General features: G+C 45.8%; 1 long non-coding RNA gene across 3 annotated transcripts in view; it reads left to right on the top strand.

Annotated features, from left to right (window-relative positions):
* The window catches only part of LOC125774467 (uncharacterized), a 134,652-nt gene that overhangs the window by 103,205 nt on the left and 17,120 nt on the right, over positions 1–14,327 (top strand). The window contains exons 3-4 of one of the 3 annotated variants that reach the window (XR_007420927.1): positions 1,722–3,429; positions 9,128–13,776. This is a non-coding gene — a long non-coding RNA (uncharacterized LOC125774467). Of the gene's footprint in view, positions 1–1,721; positions 3,528–3,863; positions 6,456–9,127; positions 13,777–14,327 lie in introns of those variants that run through there. The other 2 variants (XR_007420928.1, XR_007420929.1) reach the window with 2 other exon arrangements.

Below are 14,327 nucleotides of genomic sequence, written 5' to 3'. Positions count from 1 at the left end.
TGTCTTGGCTAAGGTGTCTTGGCTAAGGTGTCTTGGCTAAGGTGTCTTGGCTAAGGTGTCTTGGCTAAGGTGTCTTGGCTAAGGTGTCTTGGCTAATGTGTCTTGGCTATTGTGTCTTGGCTAAGGTGTCTTGGCTAAGGTGTCTTGGCTAAGGTGTCTTGGCTAAGGTGTCTTGGCTAAGGTGTCTTAGCTAAGGTGTCTTGGCTAATGTCTTTTGGCTAAGGTGTCTCGGCTAAGGTGTCTTGGCTAATGTGTCTTGGCTAAGGTGTCTTGGCTAATGTGTCTTGGCTAAGGTGTCTTGGCTAAGGTGTCTTGGCTAAGGTGTCTTGGCTAAAGTGTCTTGGCTAAGGTGTCTTGGCTAAGGTGTCTTGGCTAATGTGTCTTGGCTAAGGTGTCTTGGCTAATGTGTCTTGGCTAAGGTGTCTTAGCTAAGGTGTCTTGGCTAATGTCTTTTGGCTAAGGTGTCTCGGCTAAGGTGTCTTGGCTAAGGTGTCTTGGCTAATGTGTCTTAGCTAAGGTGTCTTGGCTAAGGTGTCTTGGCTAAGGTGTCTTGGATAAGGTGTCTTGGCTAAGGTGTCTTGGCTAAGGTGTCTTGGCTAAGGTGTCTTGGCTAATGTGTCTCGGCTAAGGTGTCTTGGCTAAGGTGTCTTGGCTAAGGTGTCTTGGCTAATGTGTCTCGGCTAAAGTGTCTTGGCTAAGGTGTCTTGGCTAAGGTGTCTTGGCTAAGGTGTCTTGGCGAACGTGTCTTGGCTAATGTGTCTCGGCTAAGGTGTCTTGGCTAAGGTGTCTTGGCTAATGTGTCTTGGCTAAGGTGTCTTGGCTAAGGTGTCTTGGCTAAGGTGTCTTGGCTAATGTGTCTCGGCTAATGTGTCTTGGCTAAGGTGTCTTGGCTAAGGTGTCTTGGCTAATGTGTCTTGGCTAATGTGTCTTGGCTAATGTGTCTTGGCTAAGGTGTCTTGGCTAATGTGTCTTGGCTAAGGTGTCTTGGCTAAGGTGTCTTGGCTAAGGTGTCTTGGCTAATGTGTCTTGGCTAATGTGTCTTGGCTAAGGTGTCTTGGCTAAGGTGTCTTGGCTAATGTGTCTTGGCTAAGGTGTCTTGGCTAAGGTGTCTTGGCTAATGTGTCTTGGCTAATGTGTCTTGGCTAAGGTGTCTTGGCTAAGGTGTCTTGGCTAAGGTGTCTTGGATAAGGTGTCTTGGCTAATGTGTCTTGGCTAAGGTGTCTTGGCTAAGGTGTCTTGGCTAAGGTGTCTTGGCTAAGGTGTCTTGGATAAGGTGTCTTGGCTAATGTGTCTCGGCTAAGGTGTCTTGGCTAAGGTGTCTTGGCTAAGGTGTCTTGGCTAAAGTGTCTCGGCTAAAGTGTCTTGGCTAAGGTGTCTTGGCTAAGGTGTCTTGGCTAAGGTGTCTTGGCTAAGGTGTATTGGCTAATGTGTCTCGGCTAAGGTGTCTTGGCTAAGGTGTCTTGGCTAATGTGTCTTGGCTAAGGTGTCTCGGCTAAGGTGTCTTGGCTAATGTGTCTCGGCTAAGGTGTCTTGGCTAAGGTGTCTTGGCTAAGGTGTTTTGGCTAAGGTGTCTTGGCTAATGTGTCTTGGCTAATGTGTCTCGGCTAAGATGTCTCGGCTAAAGTGTCTTGGCTAAGGTGTCTTGGCTAAGGTGTCTTGGCTAAGGTGTCTTGGCTAAGGTGTCTTGGCTAAGGTGTCTTGGCTAAGGTGTCTTGGCTAAGGTGTCTTGGCTAATGTGTCTTGGCTAAAGTGTCTTGGCTAAGGTGTCTTGGCTAAGGTGTCTTGGCTAAGGTGTCTTGGATAAGGTGTCTTGGCTAAGGTGTCTTGGCTAAGGTGTCTTGGCTAAGGTGTCTTGGCTAAGGTGTCTTGGCTAATGTGTCTCGGCTAAGGTGTCTTGGCTAAGGTGTCTTGGCTAAAGTGTCTCGGCTAAAGTGTCTTGGCTAAGGTGTCTTGGCTAAGGTGTCTTGGCTAATGTGTCTCGGCTAAGGTGTCTTGGCTAAGGTGTCTTGGCTAATGTGTCTTGGCTAAGGTGTCTTCGCTAAGGTGTCTTGGCTAATGTGTCTCGGCTAATGTGTCTTGGCTAAAGTGTCTTGGCTAAGGTGTCTTGGCTAAGGTGTCTTGGCTAAGGTGTCTTGGCTAAGGTGTCTTGGCTAATGTGTCTTGGCTAAGGTGTCTTAGCTAAGGTGTCTTGGCTAATGTCTTTTGGCTAAGGTGTCTCGGCTAATGTGTCTTGGCTAAGGTGTCTTGGCTAATGTGTCTCGGCTAATGCGTCTCGGCTAATGTGTCTTGGCTAAGGTGTCTTGGCTAAGGTGTCTTGGCTAAGGTGTCTTGGCTAAGGTGTCTTGGCTAAAGTGTCTCGGCTAAAGTGTATTGGCTAATGTGTCTCGGCTAAGGTGTCTTGGCTAAGGTGTCTTGGCTAAGGTGTCTTGGCTAATGTGTCTCGGCTAATGTGTCTTGGCTAAGGTGTCTTGGCTAAGGTGTCTTGGCTAAGGTGTCTTGGCTTAGGTGTCTTGGCTAAGGTGTCTTGGCTAAGGTGTCTCGGCTAAGGTGTCTTGGCTAAGGTGTCTTGGCTAATGTGTCTTGGCTAATGTGTCTTGGCTAAGGTGTCTTGGCTAAGGTGTCTTGGCTAAGGTGTCTTGGCTAATGCGTCTTGGCTAAGGTGTCTTGGCTAATGTGTCTTGGCTAATGTGTCTTGGCTAAGGTGTCTTGGCTAATGTGTCTTGGCTAATGTGTCTTGGCTAATGTGTCTCGGCTAATGTGTCTCGGCTAAGGTGTCTTGGCTAATGTGTCTTGGCTAATGTGTCTTGGCTAATGTGTCTTGGCTAATGTGTCTTGGCTAAGGTGTCTTGGCTAATGTGTCTTGGCTAATGTGTCTTGGCTAATGTGTCTTGGCTAAGGTGTCTCGGTTAATGTGTCTTGGCTAAGGTGTCGTGGCTAAGGTGTCGTGGCTCAGGTGTCTTTGCTAATGTGTCTTGGCTAAGGTGTCTTGGCTAATGTGGCTTGGCTAATGTGTCTTGGCTAATGTGTCTTGGCTAAGGTGTCTTGGCTAAGGTGTCTTGGCTAAGGTGTCTTGGCTAATGTGTCTTGGCTAAGGTGTCTTGGCTAATGTGTCTTGGTTAATGTGTCTTGGCTAAGGTGTCTTGGCTAATGTGTCTTGGCTAATGTGTCTTGGCTAATGTGTCTTGGCTATGGTGTCTTGGCTAATGTGTCTCGGTTAATGTGTCTTGGCTAATGTGTCTTTTCTAAGGTGTCTTGGCTGATGTGTCTTGGCTAAGGTGTCTTGGCTAATGTGTCTTGGCTAAGGTGTCTCGGTTAATGTGTCTTGGCTAAGGTGTCTTGGCTAATGTGTCTTGGCTAATGTGTCTTGGCTAAGGTGTCTTGGCTAATGTGTCTTGGCTAAGGTGTCTCGGTTAATGTGTCTTGGCTAAGGTGTCTTGGCTAAGGTGTCTTGGCTAATGTGTCTTGGCTAAGGTGTCTTGGCTAAGGTGTCGTGGCTAATGTGTCTTGGCTAATGTGTCTTGGCTAATGTGTCTTGGCTAAGGTGTCTTGGCTAAGGTGTCTTGGCTAATGTGTCTTGGCTAATGTGTCTTGGCTAATGTGTCTTGGCTAAGGTGTCTCGGTTAATGTGTCTTGGATAATGTGTCGTGGCTAAGGTGTCGTGGCTAATGTGTCTTGGCTAAGGTGTCTTGGCTAAGGTGTCTTGGCTAAGGTGTCTTGGCTAAGGTGTCTTGGCTAAGGTGTCTTGACTAAGGTGTCTTGGCTAATGTGTCTTGGCTAAGGTGTCTTGGCTAAGGTGTCTTGGCTAAGGTGTCTTGGCTAAGGTGTCTTGGCTAATGTGTCTTGGCTAAGGTGTCTTAGCTAAGGTATCTTGGCTAAGGTGTCTTGGCTAAGGTGTCTTGGCTAAGGTGTCTTGGCTAAGGTGTCTTGGCTAAGGTGTCTTGGCTAAGGTGTCTTGGCTAAGGTGTCTTGGCTAATGTGTCTTGGCTAAGGTGTCTTGGCTAATGTGTCTTGGCTAAGGTGTCTTGGCTAATGTATCTTGGCTAATGTGTCTTGGCTAATGTGTCTTGGCTAATGTGTCTTGGCTAATGTGTCTTGGCTAATGTGTCTTGGCTAATGTGTCTTGGCTAATGTGTCTTGGCTAAGGTGTCATGGCTTATGTGTCTTGGCTAATGTGTCTCGGCTAATGTGTCTTGGCTAATGTGTCTCGGCTAATGTGTCTTGGCTAATGTGTCTTGGCTAATGTGTCTTGGCTAATGTGTCTTGGCTAAGAAGTCTTGGCTAAGGTGTCTCGGCTAATGTGTCTTGGCTAAGGTGTCTTGGCTAATGTGTCTTGGCTTATGTGTCTTGGCTAATGTGTCTTGGCTAAGGTGTCTTGGCTAAAGTGTCTTGGCTAAGGTGTCTTGGCTAATGTGTTTTGGCTAATGTGTCTTGGCTAATCTGTCTTGGCTAATGTGTCTTGGCTAATGTGTCTTGGCTAATGTGTCTTGGCTAATGTGTCTTGGCTAATGTGTCTTGGCTAATGTGTCTTGGCTAATGTGTCTTGGCTAATGTGTCTTGGCTAATGTGTCTTGGCTAATGTGTCTTGGCTAAGGTGTCTTGGCTAAGGTGTCTTGGCTAATGTGTCTTGGCTAATGTGTCTTGGCTAATGTGTCTTGGCTAATGTGTCTCGGCTTATGTGTCTTGGCTAATGTGTCTTGGCTAATGTGTCTCGGCTAATGTGTCTTGGCTAATGTGTCTTGGCTAATGTGTCTTGGCTAATGTGTCTTGGCTAATGTGTCTCGGCTAAGGTGTCGTGGCTAAGGTGTCTTTGGTAATGTGTCTTGGCTAAGGTGTCTTGGCTAATGTGTCTTGGCTAATATGTCTTGGCTAATGTGTCTTGGCTAATGTGTCTTGGCTAATGTGTCTTGGCTAAGGTGTCTTGGCTAAGGTGTCTTGGCTAATGTGTCTTGGCTAATGTGTCTTGGCTAAGGTGTCTTCGCTAAGGTGTCGTGGCTAATGTGTCTTGGCTAAGGTGTCTTGGCTAATGTGTCTTGGCTAATGTGTCTTGGCTAATGTGTCTTGGCTAATGTGTCTTGGCTAATGTGTCTTGGCTAATGTGTCTTGGCTAATGTGTCTTGGCTAATGTGTCTTGGCTAATGTGTCTTGGCTAAGGTGTCTTGGCTAAGGTGTCTTGGCTAATGTGTCTTGGCTAATGTGTCTTGGCTAATGTGTCTTGGCTAATGTGTCTCGGCTTATGTGTCTTGGCTAAGGTGTCTTCGCTAAGGTGTCGTGGCTAATGTGTCTTGGCTAAGGTGTCTTGGCTAACGTGTCTTGGCTAATCTGTCTTGGCTAATGTGTCTTGGCTAATGTGTCTTGGCTAATGTGTCTTGGCTAATGTGTCTTGGCTAATGTGTCTTGGCTAATGTGTCTTGGCTAATGTGTCTTGGCTAATGTGTCTTGGCTAAGGTGTCTTGGCTAATGTGTCTTGGCTAAGGTGTCTTGGCTAAGGTGTCTTGGCTAATGTGTCTTGGCTAATGTGTCTTGGCTAATGTGTCTTGGCTAATGTGTCTCGGCTTATGTGTCTTGGCTAATGTGTCTTGGCTAATGTGTCTCGGCTAATGTGTCTTGGCTAATGTGTCTTGGCTAATGTGTCTTGGCTAATGTGTCTCGGCTAAGGTGTCGTGGCTAAGGTGTCTTTGGTAATGTGTCTTGGCTAAGGTGTCTTGGCTAATGTGTCTTGGCTAATGTGTCTTGGCTAATGTGTCTTGGCTAATGTGTCTTGGCTAATGTGTCTTGGCTAATGTGTCTTGGCTAATGTGTCTTGGCTAAGGTGTCTTGGCTAAGGTGTCTTGGCTAATGTGTCTTGGCTAATGTGTCTTGGCTAATGTGTCTTGGCTAATGTGTCTCGGCTTATGTGTCTTGGCTAAGGTGTCTTGGCTAATGTGTCTTGGCTAATGTGTCTTGGCTAATGTGTCTTGGCTAATGTGTCTTGGCTAATGTGTCTCGGCTTATGTGTCTTGGCTAATGTGTCTTGGCTAATGTGTCTCGGCTAATGTGTCTTGGCTAATGTGTCTTGGCTAATGTGTCTTGGCTAATGTGTCTTGGCTAATGTGTCTTGGCTAATGTGTCTTGGCTAAGGTGTCTTGGCTAATGTGTCTTGGCTAATGTGTCTCGGCTAATGTGTCTTTGGTAATGTGTCTTGGCTAAGGTGTCTTGGCTAATGTGTCTTGGCTAATGTGTCTTGGCTAATGTGTCTTGGCTAATGTGTCTTGGCTAATGTGTCTCGGCTTATGTGTCTTGGCTAATGTGTCTTGGCTAATGTGTCTCGGCTAATGTGTCTTGGCTAATGTGTCTTGGCTAATGTGTCTTGGCTAATGTGTCTTGGCTAATGTGTCTTGGCTAAGGTGTCTTGGCTAATGTGTCTTGGCTAATGTGTCTTGGCTAATGTGTCTCGGCTAATGTGTCTTTGGTAATGTGTCTTGGCTAAGGTGTCGTGGCTAAGGTGTCTTTGGTAATGTGTCTTGGCTAAGGTGTCTTGGCTAATGTGTCTTGGCTAATGTGTCTTGGCTAATGTGTCTTGGCTAATGTGTCGTGGCTAATGTGTCTTGGCTAAGGTGTCGTGGCTAATGTGTCTTGGCTAAGGTGTCTTGGCTAATGTGTCTTGGCTAATCTGTCTTGGCTAATGTGTCTTGGCTAATGTGTCTTGGCTAATGTGTCTTGGCTAATGTGTCTTGGCTAATGTGTCTTGGCTAATGTGTCTTGGCTAATGTGTCTTGGCTAATGTGTCTTGGCTAATGTGTCTTGGCTAAGGTGTCTTGGCTAAGGTGTCTTGGCTAATGTGTCTTGGCTAATGTGTCTTGGCTAATGTGTCTTGGCTAATGTGTCTCGGCTTATGTGTCTTGGCTAATGTGTCTTGGCTAATGTGTCTCGGCTAATGTGTCTTGGCTAATGTGTCTTGGCTAATGTGTCTTGGCTAATGTGTCTTGGCTAATGTGTCTCGGCTAAGGTGTCGTGGCTAAGGTGTCTTTGGTAATGTGTCTTGGCTAAGGTGTCTTGGCTAATGTGTCTTGGCTAATATGTCTTGGCTAATGTGTCTTGGCTAATGTGTCTTGGCTAATGTGTCTTGGCTAAGGTGTCTTGGCTAATGTGTCTTGGCTAATGTGTCTTGGCTAATGTGTCTTGGCTAAGGTGTCTTCGCTAAGGTGTCGTGGCTAATGTGTCTTGGCTAATGTGTCTTGGCTAATGTGTCTTAGCTAAGGTGTCTTGGCTAATGTGTCTTGGCTAATGTGTCTTGGCTAATGTGTCTTGGCTAATGTGTCTCGGCTAATGTGTCTCGGCTAAGGTGTCTTGGCTAATGTGTCTTGGCTAATGTGTCTTGGCTAATGTGTCTTGGCTAAGGTGTCTTGGCTAAGGTGTCTCGGCTAATGTGTCTTGGCTAAGGTGTCTTGGCTAATGTGTCTTGGCTAATGTGTCTTGGCTAAGGTGTCTCGGTTAATGTGTCTTGGCTAAGGTGTCGTGGCTAAGGTGTCGTGGCTAAGGTGTCTTTGCTAATGTGTCTTGGCTAAGGTGTCTTGGCTAATGTGTCTTGGCTAATGTGTCTTGGCTAATGTGTCTTGGCTAAGGTGTCTTGTCTAAGGTGTCTTGGCTAATGTGTCTTGGCTAATGTGTCTTGGCTAATGTGTCTTGGCTAATGTGTCTTGGCTAATGTGTCTTGGCTAATGTGTCTTGGCTAATGTGTCTTGGCTAAGGTGTCTCGGCTAATGTGTCTTGGCTAATGTGTCTTGGCTAATGTGTCTTGGCTAATGTGTCTCGGCTAAGGTGTCGTGGCTAAGGTGTCTTTGCTAATGTGTCTCGGCTAAGGTGTCTTGGCTAATGTGTCTTGGCTAATGTGTCTCTTCTAATGTGCTATGGTTAATGTGTCTTGGCTAAGGTGTCTTGGCTAATGTGTCTTGGCTAATGTGTCTTGGCTAAGGTGTCTTGGCTAAGGTGTCTTGGCTAAGGTGTCTTGGCTAAGATGTCTTGGCTAATGTGTCTTGGCTAATGTGTCTCGGCTAATGTGTCTTGGCTAATGTGTCTTGGCTAATGTGTCTTGGCTAATGTGTCTTGGCTAAGGTGTCTTGGCTAATGTGTCTTGGCTAATGTGTCTTGGCTAATGTGTCTTGGCTAATGTGTCTTGGCTAAGGTGTCTTGGCTAATGTGTCTTGGCTAAGGTGTCTCGGTTAATGTGTCTTTGCTAATGTGTCTTTGCTAATGTGTCTTGGCTAAGGTGTCTTGGCTAATGTGTCTTGGCTAATGTGTCTTGGCTAATGTGTCTTGGCTAAGGTGTCTTGGCTAAGGTGTCTTGGCTAATGTGTCTTGGCTAAGGTGTCTTGGCTAATGTGTCTTGGTTAATGTGTCTTGGCTAATGTGTCTTGGCTAATGTGTCTTGGCTAATGTGTCTTGGCTAAGGTGTCTTGGCTAAGGTGTCTTGGCTAAGGTGTCTTGGCTAAGGTGTCTTGGCTAAGGTGTCTCGGCTAAGGTGTCTTGGCTAATGTGTCTTGGCTAAGGTGTTTTGGCTAATGTGTCTTGGCTAAGGTGTCTTGGCTAATGTGTCTTGGCTAAGGTGTCTCGGATAATGTGTCTTGGCTAAGGTGTCTTGGCTAATGTGTCTTGGCTAATGTGTCTTGGCTAATGTGTCTTGGCTATGGTGTCTTGGCTAAGGTGTCTTGGCTAAGGTGTCTTGGCTAAGGTGTCTTGGCTAAGGTGTCTCGGCTAAGGTGTCTTGGCTAAGGTGTCTTGGCTAAGGTGTCTTGGCTAATGTGTCTTGGCTAAGGTGTCTTGGCTAATGTGTCTTGGCTAAGGTGTCTCGGTTAATGTGTCTTGGCTAAGGTGTCTTGGCTAATGTGTCTTGGCTAAGGTGTCTCGGTTAATGTGTCTTGGCTAAGGTGTCTTGGCTAAGGTGTCTTGGCTAATGTGTCTTGGCTAAGGTGTCTTGGCTAATGTGTCTTGGTTAATGTGTCTTGGCTAAGGTGTCTTGGCTAATGTGTCTTGGCTAATGTGTCTTGGCTAATGTGTCTTTTCTAAGGTGTCTTGGCTAAGGTGTCTTGGCTAAGGTGTCTTGGCTAATGTGTCTTGGCTAAGGTGTCTCGGTTAATGTGTCTTGGCTAAGGTGTCTTGGCTAATGTGTCTTGGCTAATGTGTCTTGGCTAAGGTGTCTTGGCTAATGTGTCTTGGCTAAGGTGTCTCGGTTAATGTGTCTTGGCTAAGGTGTCTTGGCTAAGGTGTCTTGGCAAATGTGTCTTGGCTAAGGTGTCTTGGCTAAGGTGTCGTGGCTAAAGTGTCTTGGCTAATGTGTCTTGGCTAATGTGTCTTGGTTAAGGTGTCTTGGCTAATGTGTCTTGGCTAATGTGTCTTGGCTAATGTGTCTTGGCTAAGGTGTCTCGGTTAATGTGTCTTGGCTAATGTGTCGTGGCTAAGGTGTCGTGGCTAAAGTGTCTTGGCTAATGTGTCTTGGCTAATGTGTCTTGGCTAAGGTGTCTTGGCTAATGTGTCTTGGCTAATGTGTCTTGGCTAATGTGTCTTGGCTAAGGTGTCTTCGCTAAGGTGTCTTGGCTTATGTGTCTTGGCTAATGTGTCTCGGCTAATGTGTCTCGGCTAATGTGTCTTGGCTAATGTGTCTTGGCTAAGAAGTCTTGGCTAAGGTGTCTCGGCTAATGTGTCTTGGCTAAGGTGTCTTGGCTAATGTGTCTTGGCTAATGTGTCTTGGCTAATGTGTCTTGGCTAAGGTGTCTTGGCTAAAGTGTCTTGGCTAAGGTGTCTTGGCTAATGTGTTTTGGTTAATGTGTCTTGGCTAATCTGTCTTGGCTAATGTGTCTTGGCTAATGTGTCTTGGCTAATGTGTCTTGGCTAATGTGTCTTGGCTAATGTGTCTTGGCTAATGTGTCTTGGCTAATGTGTCTTGGCTAATGTGTCTTGGCTAAGGTGTCTTGGCTAAAGTGTCTTGGCTAAGGTGTCTTGGCTAATGTGTTTTGGCTAATGTGTCTTGGCTAATCTGTCTTGGCTAATGTGTCTTGGCTAATGTGTCTTGGCTAATGTGTCTTGGCTAATGTGTCTTGGCTAAGGTGTCTTGGCTAAGGTGTCTTGGCAAATGTGTCTTGGCTAAGGTGTCTTGGCTAAGGTGTCGTGGCTAAAGTGTCTTGGCTAATGTGTCTTGGCTAATGTGTCTTGGTTAAGGTGTCTTGGCTAATGTGTCTTGGCTAATGTGTCTTGGCTAATGTGTCTTGGCTAAGGTGTCTCGGTTAATGTGTCTTGGCTAATGTGTCGTGGCTAAGGTGTCGTGGCTAAAGTGTCTTGGCTAATGTGTCTTGGCTAATGTGTCTTGGCTAAGGTGTCTTGGCTAATGTGTCTTGGCTAATGTGTCTTGGCTAATGTGTCTTGGCTAAGGTGTCTTCGCTAAGGTGTCTTGGCTTATGTGTCTTGGCTAATGTGTCTCGGCTAATGTGTCTCGGCTAATGTGTCTTGGCTAATGTGTCTTGGCTAAGAAGTCTTGGCTAAGGTGTCTCGGCTAATGTGTCTTGGCTAAGGTGTCTTGGTTAATGTGTCTTGGCTAATGTGTCTTGGCTAATGTGTCTTGGCTAAGGTGTCTTGGCTAAAGTGTCTTGGCTAAGGTGTCTTGGCTAATGTGTTTTGGCTAATGTGTCTTGGCTAATCTGTCTTGGCTAATGTGTCTTGGCTAATGTGTCTTGGCTAAGGTGTCTCGGCTAATGTGTCTTGGCTAATGTGTCTTGGCTAATGTGTCTTGGCTAATGTGTCTCGGCTAAGGTGTCGTGGCTAAGGTGTCTTTGCTAATGTGTCTCGGCTAAGGTGTCTTGGCTAATGTGTCTTGGCTAATGTGTCTCTTCTAATGTGCTTTGGTTAATGTGTCTTGGCTAAGGTGTCTTGGCTAATGTGTCTTGGCTAATGTGTCTTGGCTAATGTGTCTTGGCTAATGTGTCTTGGCTAATGTGTCTTGGCTAAGGTGTCTTGGCTAAAGTGTCTTGGCTAAGGTGTCTTGGCTAATGTGTTTTGGCTAATGTGTCTTGGCTAATCTGTCTTGGCTAATGTGTTTTGGCTAATGTGTCTTGGCTAATCTGTCTTGGCTAATGTGTCTTGGCTAATGTGTCTTGGCTAATGTGTCTTGGCTAAGGTGTCTTGGCTAATGTGTCTTGGCTAAGGTGTCTCGGTTAATGTGTCTTGGCTAAGGTGTCTTGGCTAATGTGTCTTTGCTAAGGTGTCTTTGCTAATGTGTCTTGGCTAAGGTGTCTTGGCTAATGTGTCTTGGCTAATGTGTCTTGGCTAATGTGTCTTGGCTAAGGTGTCTTGGCTAATGTGTCTTGGCTAAGGTGTCTTGGCTAATGTGTCTTGGTTAATGTGTCTTGGCTAATGTGTCTTGGCTAATGTGTCTTGGCTAATGTGTCTTGGCTAAGGTGTCTTGGCTAAGGTGTCTTGGCTAAGGTGTCTTGGCTAAGGTGTCTTGGCTAAGGTGTCTCGGCTAAGGTGTCTTGGCTAATGTGTCTTGGCTAAGGTGTTTTGGCTAATGTGTCTTGGCTAAGGTGTCTTTGCTAATGTGTCTTGGCTAAGGTGTCTCGGATAATGTGTCTCGGCTAAGGTGTCTTGGCTAATGTGTCTTGGCTAATGTGTCTTGGCTAATGTGTCTTGGCTATGGTGTCTTGGCTAAGGTGTCTTGGCTAAGGTGTCTTGGCTAAGGTGTCTTGGCTAAGGTGTCTCGGCTAAGGTGTCTTGGCTAAGGTGTCTTGGCTAAGGTGTCTTGGCTAATGTGTCTTGGCTAAGGTGTCTTGGCTAATGTGTCTTGGCTAAGGTGTCTCGGTTAATGTGTCTTGGCTAAGGTGTCTTGGCTAATGTGTCTTGGCTAAGGTGTCTCGGTTAATGTGTCTTGGCTAAGGTGTCTTGGCTAATGTGTTTTGGCTAATGTGTCTTGGCTAAGGTGTCTTGGCTAATGTGTCTTGGTTAATGTGTCTTGGCTAAGGTGTCTTGGCTAATGTGTCTTGGCTAATGTGTCTTGGCTAATGTGTCTTTTCTAAGGTGTCTTGGCTAATGTGTCTTGGCTAAGGTGTCTTGGCTAATGTGTCTTGGCTAAGGTGTCTCGGTTAATGTGTCTTGGCTAAGGTGTCTTGGCTAATGTGTCTTGGCTAATGTGTCTTTCTCTAAGGTGTCTTGGCTAATGTGTCTTGGCTAAGGTGTTTCGGTTAATGTGTCTTGGCTAAGGTGTCTTGGCTAAGGTGTCTTGGCAAATGTGTCTTGGCTAAGGTGTCTTGGCTAAGGTGTCGTGGCTAAAGTGTCTTGGCTAATGTGTCTTGGCTAATGTGTCTTGGTTAAGGTGTCTTGGCTAATGTGTCTTGGCTAATGTGTCTTGGCTAATGTGTCTTGGCTAAGGTGTCTCGGTTAATGTGTCTTGGCTAATGTGTCGTGGCTAAGGTGTCGTGGCTAAAGTGTCTTGGCTAATGTGTCTTGGCTAATGTGTCTTGGCTAAGAAGTCTTGGCTAAGGTGTCTCGGCTAATGTGTCTTGGCTAAGGTGTCTTGGCTAATGTGTCTTGGCTAATGTGTCTTGGCTAATGTGTCTTGGCTAAGGTGTCTTGGCTAAAGTGTCTTGGCTAAGGTGTCTTGGCTAATGTGTTTTGGCTAATGTGTCTTGGCTAATCTGTCTTGGCTAATGTGTCTTGGCTAATGTGTCTTGGCTAATGTGTCTTGGCTAATGTGTCTTGGCTAATGTGTCTTGGCTAATGTGTCTTGGCTAATGTGTCTTGGCTAATGTGTCTTGGCTAAGGTGTCTTGGCTAAAGTGTCTTGGCTAAGGTGTCTTGGCTAATGTGTTTTGGCTAATGTGTCTTGGCTAATCTGTCTTGGCTAATGTGTCTTGGCTAATGTGTCTTGGCTAATGTGTCTTGGCTAATGCGTCTTGGCTAATGTGTCTTGGCTAATGTGTCTTGGCTAATGTGTCTTGGCTAATGTGTGTTGGCTAATGTGTCTTGGCTAAGGTGTCTTGGCTAAGGTGTCTTGGCTAATGTGTCTTGGCTAATGTGTCTTGGCTAATGTGTCTTGGCTAAGGTGTCTTGGCTAATGTGTCTCGGCTAATGTGTCTTGGCTAAGGTGTCTTGGCTAAGGTGTCTTGGCTAAGGTGTCTTGGCTAATGTGTCTTGGCTAATGTGTCTTGGCTAATGTGTCTTGGCTAATGTGTCTTGGCTAAGGTGTCTTGTCTAAGGTGTTTTGGCTAAAGTGTCTTGGCTAAGGTGTCTTGGCTAATGTGTTTTGGCTAATGTGTCTTGGCTAATCTGTCTTGGCTAATGTGTCTTGGCTAATGTGTCTTGGCTAATGTGTCTTGGCTAAGGTGTCTTGGCTTATGTGTCTTGGCTAAGGTGTCTTGGCTAATGTGTTTTGGCTAATGTGTCTTGGCTAATCTGTCTTGGCTAATGTGTCTTGGCTAATGTGTCTTGGCTAATGTGTCTTGGCTAATGTGTCTTGGCTAATGTGTCTTGGCTAATGTGTCTTGGCTAATGTGTCTTGGCTAATGTGTCTTGGCTAAGGTGTCTTGGCTAAAGTGTCTTGGCTAAGGTGTCTTGGCTAATGTGTTTTGGCTAATGTGTCTTGGCTAATCTGTCTTGGCTAAGGTGTCTTCGCTAAGGTGTCTTGGCTTATGTGTCTTGGCTAATGTGTCTTGGCTAAGAAGTCTTGGCTAAGGTGTCTCGGCTAATGTGTCTTGGCTTAGGTGTCTTGGCTAATGTGTCTTGGCTAATGTGTCTTGGCTAATGTGTCTTGGCTAAGGTGTCTTGGCTTAAGTGTCTTGGCTAAGGTGTCTTGGCTAATGTGTTTTGGCTAATGTGTCTTGGCTAATCTGTCTTGGCTAATGTGTCTTGGCTAATGTGTCTTGGCTAATGTGTCTTGGCTAATGTGTCTTGGCTAATGTGTCTTGGCTAATGTGTCTTGGCTAATGTGTCTCGGCTAAGGTGTCTTGGCTAAGGTGTCTTGACTAATGTGTCTTTGCTAATGTGTCTTGGCTAATGTGTCTTGGCTAATGTGTCTTGGCTAATGTGTCTTGGCTATTGTGTCTTGGCTAAGGTGTCTTCGCTAAGGTGTCTTGGCTAAGGTGTCTTGGCTAATGTGTCTTGGCTAATGTGTCTTGGCTAAGGTGTCTTGTCTAAGGTGTTTTGGCTAAGGTTTCTTGACTAATGTGTCTCGGCTAAGGTGTCTTGGCTAAGGTGTCTTGACTAATGTGTCTTGGCTAATGTGTCTTGGCTAATGTGTCTTGGCTAAGGTGTCTTGGCTAAAGTGTCTTGGCTAAGGTGTCTTGGCTAATGTGTTTTGGCTAATGTGTC

This window comes from Anopheles funestus, unplaced genomic scaffold, assembly GCF_943734845.2.
Source record: "Anopheles funestus unplaced genomic scaffold, idAnoFuneDA-416_04 scaffold_10_ctg1, whole genome shotgun sequence".
Lineage (NCBI taxonomy): Eukaryota > Metazoa > Arthropoda > Insecta > Diptera > Culicidae > Anopheles > Anopheles funestus.
Note: the sequence above shows the minus strand (reverse complement) of the source record. Positions and strands in the feature narration are given on the sequence as shown.